At 40.7% G+C, this 16,351-nt stretch overlaps 1 long non-coding RNA gene across 2 annotated transcripts; it reads right to left on the bottom strand.

Moving 5' to 3' along the window:
- Positions 1-1,398: 1,398 nt before the first annotated feature.
- Positions 1,399-4,848, bottom strand: LOC145437014 (uncharacterized). 2 transcript variants are annotated; one of them, XR_013914540.1, is made up of 4 exons: positions 4,692-4,848; positions 4,303-4,453; positions 2,478-2,656; positions 1,399-1,585 (listed from the first exon to the last, which is right to left on the bottom strand). It is a non-coding gene; the product is annotated as an uncharacterized LOC145437014 (long non-coding RNA). The 2 variants fall into 2 exon arrangements; XR_013914539.1 differs by having other exon boundaries at positions 4,303-4,774.
- Positions 4,849-16,351: the final 11,503 nt, after the last annotated feature.

Below are 16,351 nucleotides of genomic sequence, written 5' to 3'. Positions count from 1 at the left end.
TCTGATGAAACCACACCCGACATGCAGCCAGAGTTCAAAGAACTCGTTGACAACTCTGACCGACCACAGATGTCTGATTGACTTCAACAGCACTGTTAATAAATACATTAAATACTGTTTTTGGTCTCAATTCTTTGAACCTAAATTTACGTCATATACGATTTATTCATTGTATAGGTAGATAAATACTCGATTAATATATATATTCTGTAATCCGGCCCGCCAAGTGCTTCATTTTCCCATATCCGGCCCGCCCTTGGACATGATACATGGAGAACATAATAGGTACACGAAAAATATAATTGAAATATCTTTGGTCGCATCGCTGTATATGTTACTCTAACCCAAGGGGGGGGGGGCAGTTGCGAGTAAACGCCGTAGCGAACGGACGTGCTTCTTCGAGCGGGTAATTAGCTGAGTAGGAGCTTTTGATCGGCGACTTCTGTCAGCCGAGCGAGCATCGGACGGACTCTGCTTCAATTAGTAAGCAAGGAGGATTTACCATTCGGAAACACGTGCCTACGGTATAAGTGGACGTGTAAAAGCGTGTTATAAATGTCACAAGGAAGAGGGGCGGTAAAACGCCCCGCCGAAAATTCTACTGATGAACCTGCGCCAAAGGAGTCAGCTTCTCATGGATTAAGTCGATTCAATGAGCATTCTGTAGTCATAACGGGTATCAAAAAGCCAATTCGTCGTCAAAATCCTTTAATCATCAACAGGAATTTGATCAAGATATTAGGAGGTTCTTACACTGAGATACGTGTCCTTCCATCAGGAGATCTCTGCGTAAAATGTGCAAACAGCGGACAGGTGGCCAAACTACTATCATGTAATGATCTGTGGACAACGGAAAATAAGATTGAGGTCAAAGTGGAGCTCTACAAAACCAAACCACCGGAAACGCGCGGAGTCATCTCTGACGTTCCCATGGATCTTAGTGAAGAAGAAATACGGCAAGCACTATCGAATGACAACGTTATATATGTCAAAAGGTTGCCATACCGCTCCAAGGACGGAGTTATTCCAAGCAGGTCGGTTCTTCTATGTTTCTCAGCGAACATGCTTCCCACTGTCGTACATATAGGCTTTTTGCGGTTCAGGACCAGCCCAGTAAACACAGTACAGACCAAAGATGTAGAAAGCCGAGCCTGATATAGTAGATATTAGATCTCGGCAGGTCGTAGAAAGGGGGATTTTGTGTCGACTCAATTCAATGTCTTTTCCATGTCCTTCAATAATGTAAATATTATGCAGATGCTACAGCCTTTAAACATGGTGAGTAGAATGTAGATCCTACATTAAAAGAATATCCTGATATAATAACCTGTTTTCTACATCTGGGGATAACCTGATCACTCTGCGTACACACACACACACCATATTATCTACTACATATTAATCACATTTGCGGTAATTTAATTCAAAACGAATTGGCAAGTAAATAATGCCGGTGTAAAAAATGAAACGAACGAAATTACTTGTAGGGCCAAGTAGCAATGAATGAAACTATGAGAACAGTCAGTAATCAGAAGGTTTCATCGTCTGATGATGATAATCCCTCTGGCGTTTTCTTTTCAACACCCTGTAGAAATAAAATAAAAATGACGAATATTAGCTAAGACATTCGTACTGCGAAAATGGCAGAGGTAGCGAGTAACGAATGACTCCTACATTTTTTTCACCCATACTTACTAAAATGGATTTGATTCTGGACTATTTCCACTCAAGTTTTCCAGTTTTTATTATTATATTTTTTATTATTATATGACTAGAGAACTGACTTCAATCGCCACTTCTACTTGATTATCAAGATCAACGATGACTACTTCAGCAATCTTTGAAAACAGCCACTAACACAAAAAGAATTCTTGACTAAAATTTCATCACATTCTGTCAAAAATGATCAATTCAACAATCCAAATGAATCAGTTATTTGGCAACTAGTTGGAGAGATATATACTCAAGTCTAGAAAGTGGAATGATACTCTGCCTGGAAAGCTGAAGACCTAACAATATTGTGTACAGAGAACAAAACATTTGAGTGGCGGCACTGGTATAGACATTAACAAATTATTAGAATTGACAGCAAGATAACCAGCAAGACATTAAAATGAGAATTAGTGCAGTTTCTTAGGCTGTAGTGATACTCAGCCAGTAATTGACTTAGCAGAGAGCAAAACGTTGTAAAAAAGCGAGCGAAACCTCCGACAAATGATACGATAAAACATTAGAATCGACAGTCTTACTAGAAGCAGAATAACAATCATGAGGGGTTAGAGAACAGAAGCCCGGGAAGTGACCATCAGAAATTACTGCATACTGGCCGAACAAATCCATGACCACTAACAAATGGTGTTTTAATATTCAATATTGATACCAAATGACATCACCCCTATTTCACCGCAACATTCAGCAAATACAGCGCAGGAGTCAACCTTATAAAGCGCTAACCAAACACCCATTAGTTTTCCCACCTACTACTTCGCGCTTCGCGGATGGAAATACGCATTAAAGCGAATGGAGCGACTTGTCACACTCTTGCTATTTCTGCTCCCTTTTTCTCTTCCTTCCTCTTGAGGAGAGAAACAGTCGGCCGCGTTTACGGATCGTGAATTCCCGGCTTAAGGGTGATTCTTCCTCCAATGGTCAGCACCTTGAAAATTGAGAACAATGTTGTTGCAAAATGCATGACAATTTGCAAGTTACATCATTCTAATTATTCCAGTTATGGCCATGAATCGTTACAAGTGCGGTAACCATAAGAATTATTACTATACTTCAACTACAAATACAATAAATTGTATAAAATAATTACTAATTCTTTTACGTTGATCGAGTCCCAAATGGATGAAATATGTCAAAGAATTTGCCAAATTTTTTTGTATAATTTGACAGATTACGAAATCTTCTCAAAGTGCACCTTTCAAAAATTTGATATCAAGACTCCCAACATTTTACAATTCGAAGTTGGATGACTTAACCAATACAAGCGAACAGTTTGTATCGCAATTGACAATTATGTAGAGAACGCTGCGAGACATGTGAGTAGGCCTACCCTAAAACGTTTCTCTGACATGGACATTAGGGCTCTTAAAAAATGACTTTTTTTTCTCAAATCGTTCTTGCTACTTGATAAAATTGTTAGGTTACCTAATTCAAGCCTACACACCAAATTTGGTTCAATTCCAACCAGTAGCCGCATTGCTACAGGAAAAGAAAGTTTCTATTTATTATATAAAAATAAATAGAAAAAATTTGAAAATTTTCTGTTCACCCCATGAAAGTGTTATGTAGAGAAACGATGTTCATCAAATTTGGTTCGATTCAAACAAGTGGAAGCGGAGTTATTGCCATCGAAAAATTCGGATTTTAATAAAATAGTATTTACGTTGGGCACCACTATAATAAATAATTAAAGAATTGTGTCACACTTTCATACTGTTTTACTCAACCGTTGTTATGCACTGCATTGTTGCTGTGTTCTGGCTCCATTGATGTTATTTCTAAATTCGACATTAATGCTTCATAATTCTCCATCTGGTTTTGAATTCAACTCTGTTTTGCTTCCTTTATGGTGCCGGTAGCTCTTTAATAGGCACGCGAAAAGTTCTTCGGGTTTCAATAACGTTTATCATGAAGGTACTTTTGAAAGCGGTATTAAAATTTTGTACCACCAACCAGTTATTTAATTACTATTTATCTTCAAAGTAAATGCTCATTGCATGAAGCAGGGTTGTAAGACTCGAGTCAGGTTTTTCTGTTGACTCGACTTGACTCAGGTCATCTTCTCAAAGTACTGAAATGACTCGACTCATTGCGCATGACTTGAGACTCAGACGGCCAAGACCGACATTTCATTATTATTTCAAAGAATAGTACAGCAAATCGCTATTGGGATTTCGTCTATTGATACTGGTATTTGAAAATGCGGCCAGAAACTGCTAAAAGTAAGGAAAATTCGTATATTATAAATGCGACCCACTCGATATCACAAAAAATATATAAAAAGTTGGTTTAACAAGACTTAAATTGGAAACTGAGCAGCTAACACAATGACTCTGGCTCGAGTCATAATACCATAACTCGGACTCGGCCCTCTGCTCGCTGACTTGGACTCGGACTTGACTCGGTGGTCAATTGAAAATGACTCGAGTCAAAACTATAAAAGTGAGATTGACTTGCGACTCGGAGCCTTATGACTTGGTTACAACCCTGGCATGAAGCCTCAATAGTTACATGAGTGGGGTGACTAGACAAAGAACACAGTGACATTTGCAGCATATCATGAATGTCTCTTACTATATGTGATCTTGTTCAAATGGAGGTTGATGAAAGCGTATTTCCCATTCTTTCCGACTCTGCTATAATTTCACCAGACTGGCAACCTTTTTCATGATGCTTTTTGCTGACTGACCAATATTGTCGCCGCCAACGGTACGAGTGCAAATGTCTGATATGTCAATATAGGAACAGAATTAGTTGACTGTTCATGACCGTCCACGTTCAGAGTTGCATCTCTTATGCTAAAATAAGCCTAAATATAATCCAAGCAATACGATCGTCCACTTTGACTGACTGAATTTCTAAAAATAATAAACATAACACCTTGATAGCTTCCACATCTTACGTTTATATATACCGTCTGCTATCGGCAAGCATTTGAAAATAACAAAACAGATTCAACATACCACATCTCTTGCAAAGGCTTTTGCTTTCATTCAATATGTCATCAAACTTCTTTAAATCCTCCTTTGTGGTGAATGGCTTTGGAATTCTTCTAGGATCAATTACGATATCGTTTTATCATATACAATCTATGACGGAATAAAAGTTTCGGATAAGTTCTGCAACGAACACAATTTTCCACACAAAAGTCAATTGCCACACGAAATGTAAAATGCTACGGTGCCATTTTACGGTCCATTATAGCTAAACACCAATGAATTGCGGGTTCGAGCCTGACACGTTGCCTCCATAATTCCTACCGAAGTGTGGGCCGTTTATCGAGGCTCCTCCTCGCCATCTGATCCGCATAGCCATGTCTTAAAAAGCCTAGGAGTGGGCCGTGCTATAAGTGGGCAGATGGTTGCCGATGAACTCGGCACTTGGTGAATTCGGCCCTCGGGAAATTTTGTAATGAAGTGTATTAACAGCTATTAATATGATTTAATAAACTAATAATAGTAGTATCAAGTGATTCGTCAGTCTTGTAAGGAGGTCAGGGCATCCGTAGATCATGCAGTCACGGCGTGATTAGATCACGGATTGCGTAGCCGCGGGAAATAACGCAGCGCTCATATACCGACCACGCGCGGTCTGCTTGGAATCGATGGCGTGAGTGACGGGCCTGTGTCGTGTAAGTTTTGAGAAGATGGATCTTGGCGTTGTATGTGAGATCGAAAATGTGGAAGATCAAGCGGCGCTTCTACGTTTATCGATCACGACAAGCCAGTGTTCCTCATCAACAAATGTTTCGCATGATCACGTCAAAATAAATTATTTTTTGCCTTTGGAGAGACGATTCCACTCTGGGGTTAGGGTGTCTCGATAACAGGGTTGAAGGATCCCAAGATTACGAGATCTACCGCGAGCCACGACACGTTTAAATTTCCTTTTTGATACTGTTCATTCATATTAAATTATGCATTTCTAATGCGAAGGTGTTCTAGTGCCAATTCCTCCAAGTTCACCAAGTTCACCAAGTTCACCAAGTGAAGAGCGTCGCGTCATTTCCCGCGATTACGCAATCTGTGATCTAATCATGCCGTGACTGTGTGATCTACGCATGCCCTGACCCCCGTACAACATTGACAACCACTCAAAGTGCCAAGTTCACCGGCAAACATTTCAGTAACCAATCATGGCGACCGGTACCGCTACCAGATCTACCACGGCCGAATTCACCAAGTGCCGAGTTTGTGCGGCCGAATTCACTAAGTGCCGAGTTCACTGGTAATCGGGCAGATACGGAATGATAATAATAAGAACCGGCCTGGTGTAAAATGACCAGTGTAGTCGAACCACCACCATGAACACCACAAACAAACAAACAAACATCTAACATGGAAAAGAAATTACCTTTACAGCCTTTGACAAACACAGTTACCATTGAAGTCAGCAATTTAGGTCTTATTCGAAAGCAGAATAACAACTGTTTTAGCGGACATATCAAATCAAATGTTGGAAAGTTCATGTAAATTAGCCCAAAATATTATCTTACTGTGACCATATTCTATCAATATGATCTGGCTAGCCAAATTCTCTGGGCCAACATAAACAAGCTGCGTTTGGTTTCAACGATTAATAATCTTGTCACTGGATTCGAGGTATAATTGCACTGAAATATCAAATTTTGCTCCATTAATCAACATCAAGTTGAAAATGTCCATTCTTGCACCAACTTTTATAAAATCACGAATCAGTGTTCTACAGGTATGTATCTATATGACTTATATACCTAGAAAATTCAAGCATAAATATTATGATATACCGTAGGTATAGGTACCGGTAATTCAGATGTTTGAAGCGACTTGGACAACTAGATAATTATAGTGGTCTAATTCCACTAAATTAGAGCGAAATGCCAGCAATATAATTGTAATCTAATTCGGAAAAAATCGGTTTAGCTCTAATTCTAGCATGGAAAAGCTGAAACTTTTCTATAGTTGTCTACACCTGTTTTGCAGAAAGTCAAACAGCTCAAGGCGTCATATACTACAGGCAATTCGAAATACCCCATAAGCTATATGCTACTGCGTATATACCTTTAACCCGCTACCTCAGTCAGTCACAATTCCTATATATTTACGGCATTTACCATACAGAAAGAGCGAACTATGCCTGGCTGCGACCTGTTGCGCGTCAAATCTTTGTCCCGCGCGATGACGTAAAATTTGAATCGCCGAAATATTCTAGAAGTCACGCATCGATAATCATATTCCTAAACGTACAACATCTCACTTATTTAGTTATTCTCTGAATAAAACTATTAGCCATACTCGTTGAACATGCGAGATTACCGAAAGAGCGAATATATATATAATGAAGATCATATATATCAGAAGAAAACAAAACTGTTCGACCTTGGAGCAACAACACGAATATACAACACCGGTGACATCCTCACGCAATAAAACGAAGGGAGAACATTGTTTTCTAATGGATAGAACGAAGCTACTGCATGAGATCGAACAAAACCGGATGGGAATTCATCGTGATTGAATGTACCGACAAAGTCATCCTTTCTACGTATTTTAGTCATACCAGCGAGAGATAGAAAATTTGCATTATTAGGTTAACTACCGGATATAACGAAGCCTAATGCATGAGATGGAACAACACCGAGTATGAATTTATTCTGATTGAATATAACCACAAGACCATCCTACTACGTATTTTAGACATTCCCACTTAGAAAATCAGAACCTAATCGAGATGATCCCGGATGATCCTTTTACGGTTTTGTGTTTGCTGGGAGGATATACAACCCACCACCCTTGCGCTGTTACAATTGCAGTAGATTCGGCAATAAGGCTAAGCATTGCCGTAGCTCAGCACGGTGCACTAAATGCGGTAATAATCACGAATACAAGAACTGCACGAACCAAGCCAATTGTGTTAACTGTGGCCAACCACATTCAGCCGGCTACGCGGGTTGCGATAGGTATCGACAGGAAACTCGAATCCACGCTATAATGGCAAACCCCGATGTCAACTACTGGACTGCCAGAGGAATAGAACAAGAACAGAGACAAATCCCAAATGTTTTATCTGAAAACGAATTCCCATCATTGCAAAAAGATGGCAGTAACCAAACCTCAAACCAAGTATTTCACCAGCAGCATCGTAACGTAGCTGTAAGATCAGCTCCAATCAGTCGACAAGTCATCCCCACAAACCAACCATTGCCATCGAATGATAGCATAACCTTATCAACATCGGCGCTGTTCAGATTTATCGCAGGCGTATTGAAAAGTACAATTAAATCAATCACCGAAGGACAGGAAATTGACATTGAAAAAGTCATATCGGAGACCGCTCAGAAGGAACTTGGAATAGGATTTCCCGGATTGCAACTAAATCCCGCCAATCGAGTAGAAGCCTCAAGCATCGGCCGACACAGGACGTACGGCAGACAAAATTCGCCACAAGCTGCCGACGAGTCTTCTATTGCAATGGACCTCACACAAGCTTCGCCTTCAAAGGTAAATTAAAAATACTTCAATGGAATTGTAGGAGCATTTATAGAAAAATCCCGGAATTGAAATATTTCATAGAAAGACTTGATACAAAACCTAATGTACTCGCCCTGCAGGAAACTCACTTGGTTAATAAATAGGGCGAGGCCGTTCACAATTCCATTTGTGTGCCTTGGAATCAAGTTTTATCAAAATACACCAACCAAAACTCTGTCAACAAAAGGAGTTCGTGTACCACCTAAAAATAGTACATTGAACGCTCTCTCATTCGAAATTTCATGCTGGTGACGTCATATTTTGTGATACGATTGTTGATATACAATGTTCTTTCCAATTCTCCACTAGTTGCTGACGATTACCCCTGACGAGTGTCAGCCGAAAATATTCGGGTTCATTTCAATATGAATATACTATTTAAATACACCCCTAAAATCAAAGACTATAACCTCGTTAGGAGAGACCGCGACATCCATGGCGGTGGCATCTGCTTCTTTGTGAAATCGAATCTATCATTCGTTCAATTAGATATAGAAAGTGTACACCCAATAGAGATGCTAGCCATCAGACTTAACCAGATTACTGTTTTGAATGTTTATATCCCTCCAAATCGCAACCTATCGCGTATGCTCCTCGAACGATGTTTTCGCCCCTTCACCACAAAGTGCAATATAGTCAGAGACTTTAACGCCCATCATCCCTTGTGGAAGAGCGACCGAATAAACAATTGCGGTAGACATCTTTACCATGTTATTGATACTAAGGATTTTGTGGTAATAAACACCACTATCCCGACCAGGATTGACATTTCATCCCAATGTCGCGACAATAGTTCGTTATTGGACCTGACAATATGCACTAAAGACCTGGCCCACAACGTCTCAACAGACGTTACTGATTATCTGTTAGGAAGTGATCATTACGTCGTGCTCACAGAACTCAGCGAAACGGTTGATACCTCGCATACATACACGAAGAGTTGGTCATTTCATCGCGCGGATTGGGATAAATTCAAAAGCCTGTGCAGGGAGCGATTTTCCGTCGCCTGCGATACACCTCCAAAAATGGAGGAGATATCAAGTATCATTATAGACGCCGCAGTGAAGAGCATTCCTGAATCTAGACCGATATCCAAAAGCTCCGTTCCATGGTGGAATAAAGAGTGTTCGAAATCCCTTCGCCTCAAGCGTGCGGCCTTCAAAAAGATGAAGCTGACCTTTACCACGGAGGACGTATCAACTTCAAACGTCGACGCGCACAAGCAAAGAAAACTATTCTCGTCGCCAAAAAGCAATACTGGGAAACATTTTGCAGCTCCCTCACTGAAAATTCAAGCTTGGCGCGTGTTTGGCACGTAGTCAAATCCATGAGCGGAAGTCGCACCTGGAGTCGTATTACCTCCCTCAAAGTCGGCGACCAAGTGCACACAAGAGAGCAGGATAAAGCAAATGCACTGGCATCCTACTTTGCGAGTGTCAGTAGTGATGATAGCCTTCAACCAGAATTCCGACAGAGACGCGATGCTATGAAGCAAGCAATGCATCAACGCTTATGCGAAATGCATGATGACACCACAGGAATAAACATAGAATTCAGTACTTCGGAACTTATGCAAACATTAAAGCCTCGGAAGAATACAGCTCCCGGCCATGACAGAATATGCTATCAAATGATAACGAATTTACCACCCTCCTGTCTAGACCGCCTATTACGATCCATTAACGAGGTGTGGAAGACAGCTCAGTGCCCATCTGCATGGCATCACTCCATCATCGTACCTATCCCAAAGAACGGCCAAATTTTCAATTCCATAAGGAGTTACAGACCAATCGCTCTTACCAGCAATCTGTGCAAAATCATGGAACGGCTAATCAGCAAAAGGCTATATTGGTGGCTTGAAAACCGAAAACTCCTCCACCCATCTCAAAGCGCATTTCGCAATGGCAGGTCAACTAAAGATAGTGTGATGGCGTTACATGATGATCTATACAAGGCCTTGGGAAATCAAAGATCCGCAATCTGTGTATTCCTGGACATCGAAAAGGCCTATGATCGTGTTTGGAGGGACGGAATAATAATCAAACTGCAAAAAATGGGCTTATCCGGAAAACTCCTGCGATGGCTTCACAGCTTCTTACATAACCGCACATTTCAGGTCAGAGTAGGAAATAAGTTGTCGGACAGTCATAAAATTGAAAACGGCATCCCTCAGGGAAGCGTGTTAAGTCCGTTACTGTATACCGTAATGATGAACGATCTCCCCGAAACGATTAAAACTAATATAGACGTGTTTGCAGATGATGTCTGCAACTGGGAATCTGACCTCAGTTTTGATAAAATAAGAACCGCGATCCAAGAGTCATTAACCGCAATAGAATCATGGTGCAAGAAATGGGGACTCCGTCTAAATACCAAAAAGACCGAGGCAATAATTTTTTCGAGGAAAAGGAAAATTCCTTCCGTCCATTTAACGCTCAACAATTCCGATATTACTCTTGTCAAGCAGTACAAATACCTCGGAGTAACTTTTGACTCTCGACTGAACTACGCTCATCATTCCAAAGCTGTGGTCAAGAAATGCACAATGAGATTGAACGTGCTGCGATGTCTGTCAGGAACTAATTGGGGTGCTTCCAAAACTTGTCTCCTGACTCTGTATAAGGTGTTGATAAGGTCGGTCATCGAATACTGCATGGAAGCGTACATGTTCTCCCCGAAGTATGTCAGACGACCCATCGCCACTATCCAGAATACCGCGCTCCGAATATGTTGCGGAGCAATGAAAAGTACCCCGATATACGCACTACAACATTCGTGCAGAGAAATGCCCATGCACCTTAGACATCTCCAGGCATGCTTAACATATAGGACGGTCATTTTGTCTAACGATTCCCATCCATGTCAATCAATTACACAGGAATCATGGCATGAAATCTTTCCTGACTCGGAAAATTTTATTACATTTAACATGCTTACGAAACGTGCTCCTATATTTCAGAATTTCGGTATAGCGAAACGAAATCTCCTGCCAACGCCACCATGGAAAGCAATGAGGAGCTCGATTGACTTGAAAATCGAATCATTGATTAGGAACATAATATATCCCGAAATCGTCAAACGAGAGTGCGAACAGTATATTGACGATCATTACGCTGACTCTATAAAAATCTATACAGACGGGTCAAAGAACGATAACCAATGTGGAGCTGCCTTCTGCGTGGACGAGGAAAATCAGTCTTGGAACCAGAAACTAATGGGCGCATTGTCGATATTTTCAGCAGAGCTTATTGCAATAAGAGCAGCGTTGGACTGGGTTACGGTAAACTGCTTGCCAAATTCTAACATCACGATTTTTTCAGACAGCAAAAGCGCTCTGACAGCAATTAACACGACCAATACAACGGATAACATCGCCATCGATATACAAGAACGCAACAACGCCTTGGCCTTCAATAAGAAAGCAGTTTCGATGGTAAGGATACCTGGACACAAGAATGTTGGTTTCAACGAGAGAGCTGATCAACTGGCGCGAGACGCAGCGAACGATCTACCAAGCAACATAGAAAAACAGGACATATCTACAAACGAAGCAAGAACCCTGATCCACGAATTCGGCAAAACCAAATGGGATAATCACTGGACTCAAATCGACATTGAGTCGCAATATCGACGAATTTTTTCAAGCATCCATGATCATATGAACATGCCGCGGCTCTCCCGTAGAGAATCGTCCATTCTCATTAGGATGCAAACGGGGCATTGTCGACTAAACGCTCATCTGTATAGACTTGGACTTCATGAAACGGGACTGTGCGACACGTGCAATCAACTAGAGACGCTTGAGCATTTTGTTACTTCATGCAATCGCTACGATCGAGCCAGGGTCCACCTAATTCAATCCGCACATAGACATAATATTCCACTTTCGCTTATTTCGCTATTGAAAAGTCCTCACACGCTACAATCACTGTTAGACTTTGTTATATTGTCCACTAGAGACTTATAGTTGTATTAATGAACAAAACAGGCATGGTGCAAAAGGCCTCAGTTAGCCGAGAAGCACCCCCCTACCCCCCTATACATACATACAACCCAGGGGGGGGGGACTTTTTAGCGCGCGGGCCGCATTCAACATCTGAATCCATTCGCGGGCCGCACTATATAAAATTGGGATTATAAACCAAAACGCAATATTGGTATTTGATTATATAGTGAGGACATGAAGATAATATGCTTATTTAAAACAAACCAAAGATTGCTTTGATGATATCGTACACGCGCAGAAACAGTGGCGAGATTTCATAGGCTGGTCAACCTCAATAACAAAATTGTCAAAACTATAGTGATGAAAGTCGGTTGTCCTGATTCTTAGAACAGGATTGAAATTTGAATCCTTGAAGATCGATATGTTCATAGATTTACTAATTCGGCTTTTGGTTCAATTGTAGGACACACAATGCCGAGAGCATCATAACCATGTTTGCTTCAAACACCTTTCTACTATGTGTAGATGAAATATAAATACCCTCATTCTACGCATATAGAGGGAACGAATCTATCTAAGACACGCATGAATCGTGTTTTGTAAGCACATCACTGAAATATTTAAAACCGGAGTGGTCACTCTGGAATCACACTCGTGATCCGAATTATGTCAATCTCGTTTATGATTTCTGTTGTTTAGCAGTTGAAAACTTTCAAACTTCAAGGGCCTGGAGATCGGGCTGTCGCGCCAGAAATCAAACATAAAAATATTATAGGAAGTAATTGCCTGAGAACAGTGGTACTCAAACTTTTCAAGACACGCCCACCTTATGATGATGAAAGCCCCCACCCCTTATCGTTATATCACAAAACGCAACCATGATGCTAGCAAACCTAATGGATAGTTTGATGGCATGGAAGGTTACGACTGTGAATTAGAGTGTTTTTAAATATGAATAAATACAGAGCAATAATTATGAATTGGATGTGAATCGCGCCGGACGCGAAATTTTTTTCATTTGAGCTCAGCTTCGCGACCCCCAGTTTGAGAAGCACTGCCTTAAAGTTATCATGGTGAAATATACCAAGAAAAAGTTTAATCACGTCCCGGCATTATTTCGATTTTTAGCATGCATTTTATCAATATTTTTAAGAAGTTTCTTTAGACTCTCGCGGGCTGCACAGAACGGTGTTGCGGGCCGCATGCGGCCCGCGGGCCGTAGTTTGCCCACCCCTGCTCTAACCCAAAAGGTCCCAATTCTATTGAAGGTTGATTGTTGATATAAAAAATAACAAACAAAATTTCACATCCGCGTTTATAATCTCTTGTATGTTTCACCAAGAATACGCAGGGCCAACACCAACGATGCATCACGACTAGAAACAAAGGGAGCATCGAAATATTCCAACTTGTATCGTCGTTGGAGGCACTGCTTTAGTGGTTTATAACCAGGGTTGTAATGACTCGAGTCAATCTGTATATTGACTCGACTTAGACTCGAGTCATCGCGCATGACTCGAACCAAGTCATAGGACTCGAGACCCAGACGGCCAAGACCGACATTTCATTGTAATTTCGAAGAATAGTAAAGTAACCACACTATTGGGATTTCGTCTATTGGTACTGGGACTCGAAAATGTGACCAGAAACTGCTAAGAGTGAGGAAAATTAGTATTTTAATAATGCGAACCATTCGATATCACGAAACAGAGTTATATAAAGGGGGTTAAACAAGACTTTAACTGGTAACTGAGCAGTCGAAATAATGACTTGGTCTTGCACTCGAGTCATAATACCATGACTCAGACCCGACACCAGCTCTATGACTTGGGCTCAGACATGACTCGGTGTTGAATTGAAAATGACTCAACTTGACTCGAGTCAAAACTATAAAACTGAGATTGACTTGGGACTTGGAGCCTTGTGACTTGGTTACAATCTGGTTTTTAACTATATTCAATCGACAAGCATATAGTATTTTTGCCAATTCCATTATTTGCGAATAACGGTATTTCTCGAATAGAGCCAACAGTATCAGTGATATAATGTATAATACCATTATACATAGTGCAAAGCACTCCAGTGCAAAGCCAAGTAGTGGATTTGTAGATAACATATTGGAGTCAATTGACTGGTCAATCAAAACTTTTGAATGCGGCCAGTGACCCAAGTTGAGTTTAGAGTGATGACAGATGAATGCTAAGGACTATTTCTTTTTGTTGATATATAAACACGAGGTAATTATGTAGACCAGTTCAAATCTCATCCAAATGCGTTGGTGTGATATTTCCAGGAATAGGAAATGAAGCAATTGTGAGCAATATCACTAAATGCTGCGGTAAGAAATATGGCGTCATTGGGCAAATGATCACATCGTCTCATAACGTGAGTAGAGCTAAATAATGTTACAACATGTTGAGTATCATGGCTGTATGCCGTATATTAAGCTGACGGAAATTGTGAAGTTGACGTTACGAACGAATTCATCAGGGCAAGACGAATTTTATGAGGTGATACCTTGTCCGAAGGAAACTGCGTCGGGTATGTTGCTTAGTTCCGTAAATTACCCCTTAAATAAAGTACAGCAAAAGAAAACAATATCAGTTTAGAAACATATGTTAACCATATATCAACAGCGACAAGTCCTAGTGACAACAAATCCACTGAGGCAACGACAAATCCAAGTCAAATCACAACCATCATATTTGCATGTTCCAGCGTTCTTTTGCTGTTGATAGCAATTGGTGTTATCTTGATATGTCGAAAAAGATGCGCAAAAGGTGAATATGGATTAGCATATTCGGTTGTTTTAATTGGAAGAAATATTTTCAATTGTCTCTCAGAAAAATTGAAGTCCGGAACTGGAAAAGTGGAAAATGTTAATCCACTGTAGCCTACGGAACGTCGGATGATGTTGCTTTGGAACCAAATTCAGACGAACAAGTGGTGAGTCCTCTGTATGGGACTGCACAAAATGACACGGAAGTCTATTCAGTTATAGATAAAAAGAACAAGAAAGGTCTTTTCCCAAGATAGATCAACAGTTGAGTCTTATAACAATAATGTATTAATTACTGTGCATAACAGGCAAAGGTAAGAAGCCTCAAGGGCCGACTAAGCGCAATGACGATGTGTCTGCATCTGTCGACAAAGGAAATGGGAAAATAAAAGGTTACATAGGATTTCATTGTTACCAGTAGGGCTGGGCACAATGATTCGAGTACTCGAATCTGAATCGAGTAATTATTTTAGTGATTCGAGTCGAGTAGCAAAATACGATTTTTTCGAGTATCATATATTATATGCTACTCGCCGCTGAAAGGTTATTTTGTTAACGAGAGTTATGGTTTGATACTATTTTTCACTGGGGAAGCCTTAAAACCTTGATTGCATACGAAACATAGTACAAAGCTACAGACGTTACTGGAAATACCACATTTCCGAAGTCACCATCCTCCTACAACAAGGGTCGGCAACCTACGGCCCGCGGGCCGGATCCGGCCCGCCAAGCGAAATCGTCCGGCCCGCGACATGATAATTAGTTATCACAAGAATACGGCCCGCCGCTTCATAATGAGTTTCAATCTGCAGTGCAGCGCTGCATGAAAAAATGCGGCATTGCTACGATATAATAGTAGCCTACATCGTATTAGTCTATTGTTACGCCATAAAACGAAGGTGGTTGACGTAGGAGATGGAGACAGACTAGACTGGATCAGTGCTTATCAATCGGGTGTATCTCGCAACCGAAGGTGTTCCATCCTTTTTAAAGGGCTGATCACTCTAACGGGGTGTGACAATAAAGGTGTTCTTCCTTAGCTTCAAAAGCGCTTGGAGCATCTCAGACGCAATGACGGAATCTCAAATTATTCAATTATAGATAACTAGCCTCCGTATGTTGGTTAGCCTGTCTATAGTTTGATTTTCCAGAAGGCATTGTGTGCCAAGACAAAAAACCTGAATAGTGTTTTGGCCACAACGGTGAAAACTGATAATATGATTTTTGTCTCATCAACTGTATCAGTTACGCCAGATCAGGGGTTCTCAAAGGGTGGGCCACAGAGCATTTTGAGGTGGGCCACAGAGCTATTTAGAAAATTTCAGAATTAATGTCAGTTCAGTTATATTTCTTATGTTATTCGCTAAAAATATATTCGTATTATCTAAT

The sequence above is a fragment of the Botryllus schlosseri genome, chromosome 4 (genome assembly GCF_051294905.1).
Source record: "Botryllus schlosseri isolate E-star chromosome 4, Bs_hap1, whole genome shotgun sequence".
Taxonomy (NCBI): domain Eukaryota; kingdom Metazoa; phylum Chordata; class Ascidiacea; order Stolidobranchia; family Styelidae; genus Botryllus; species Botryllus schlosseri.
This window is presented reverse-complemented; position numbering and strand designations above follow the sequence as displayed.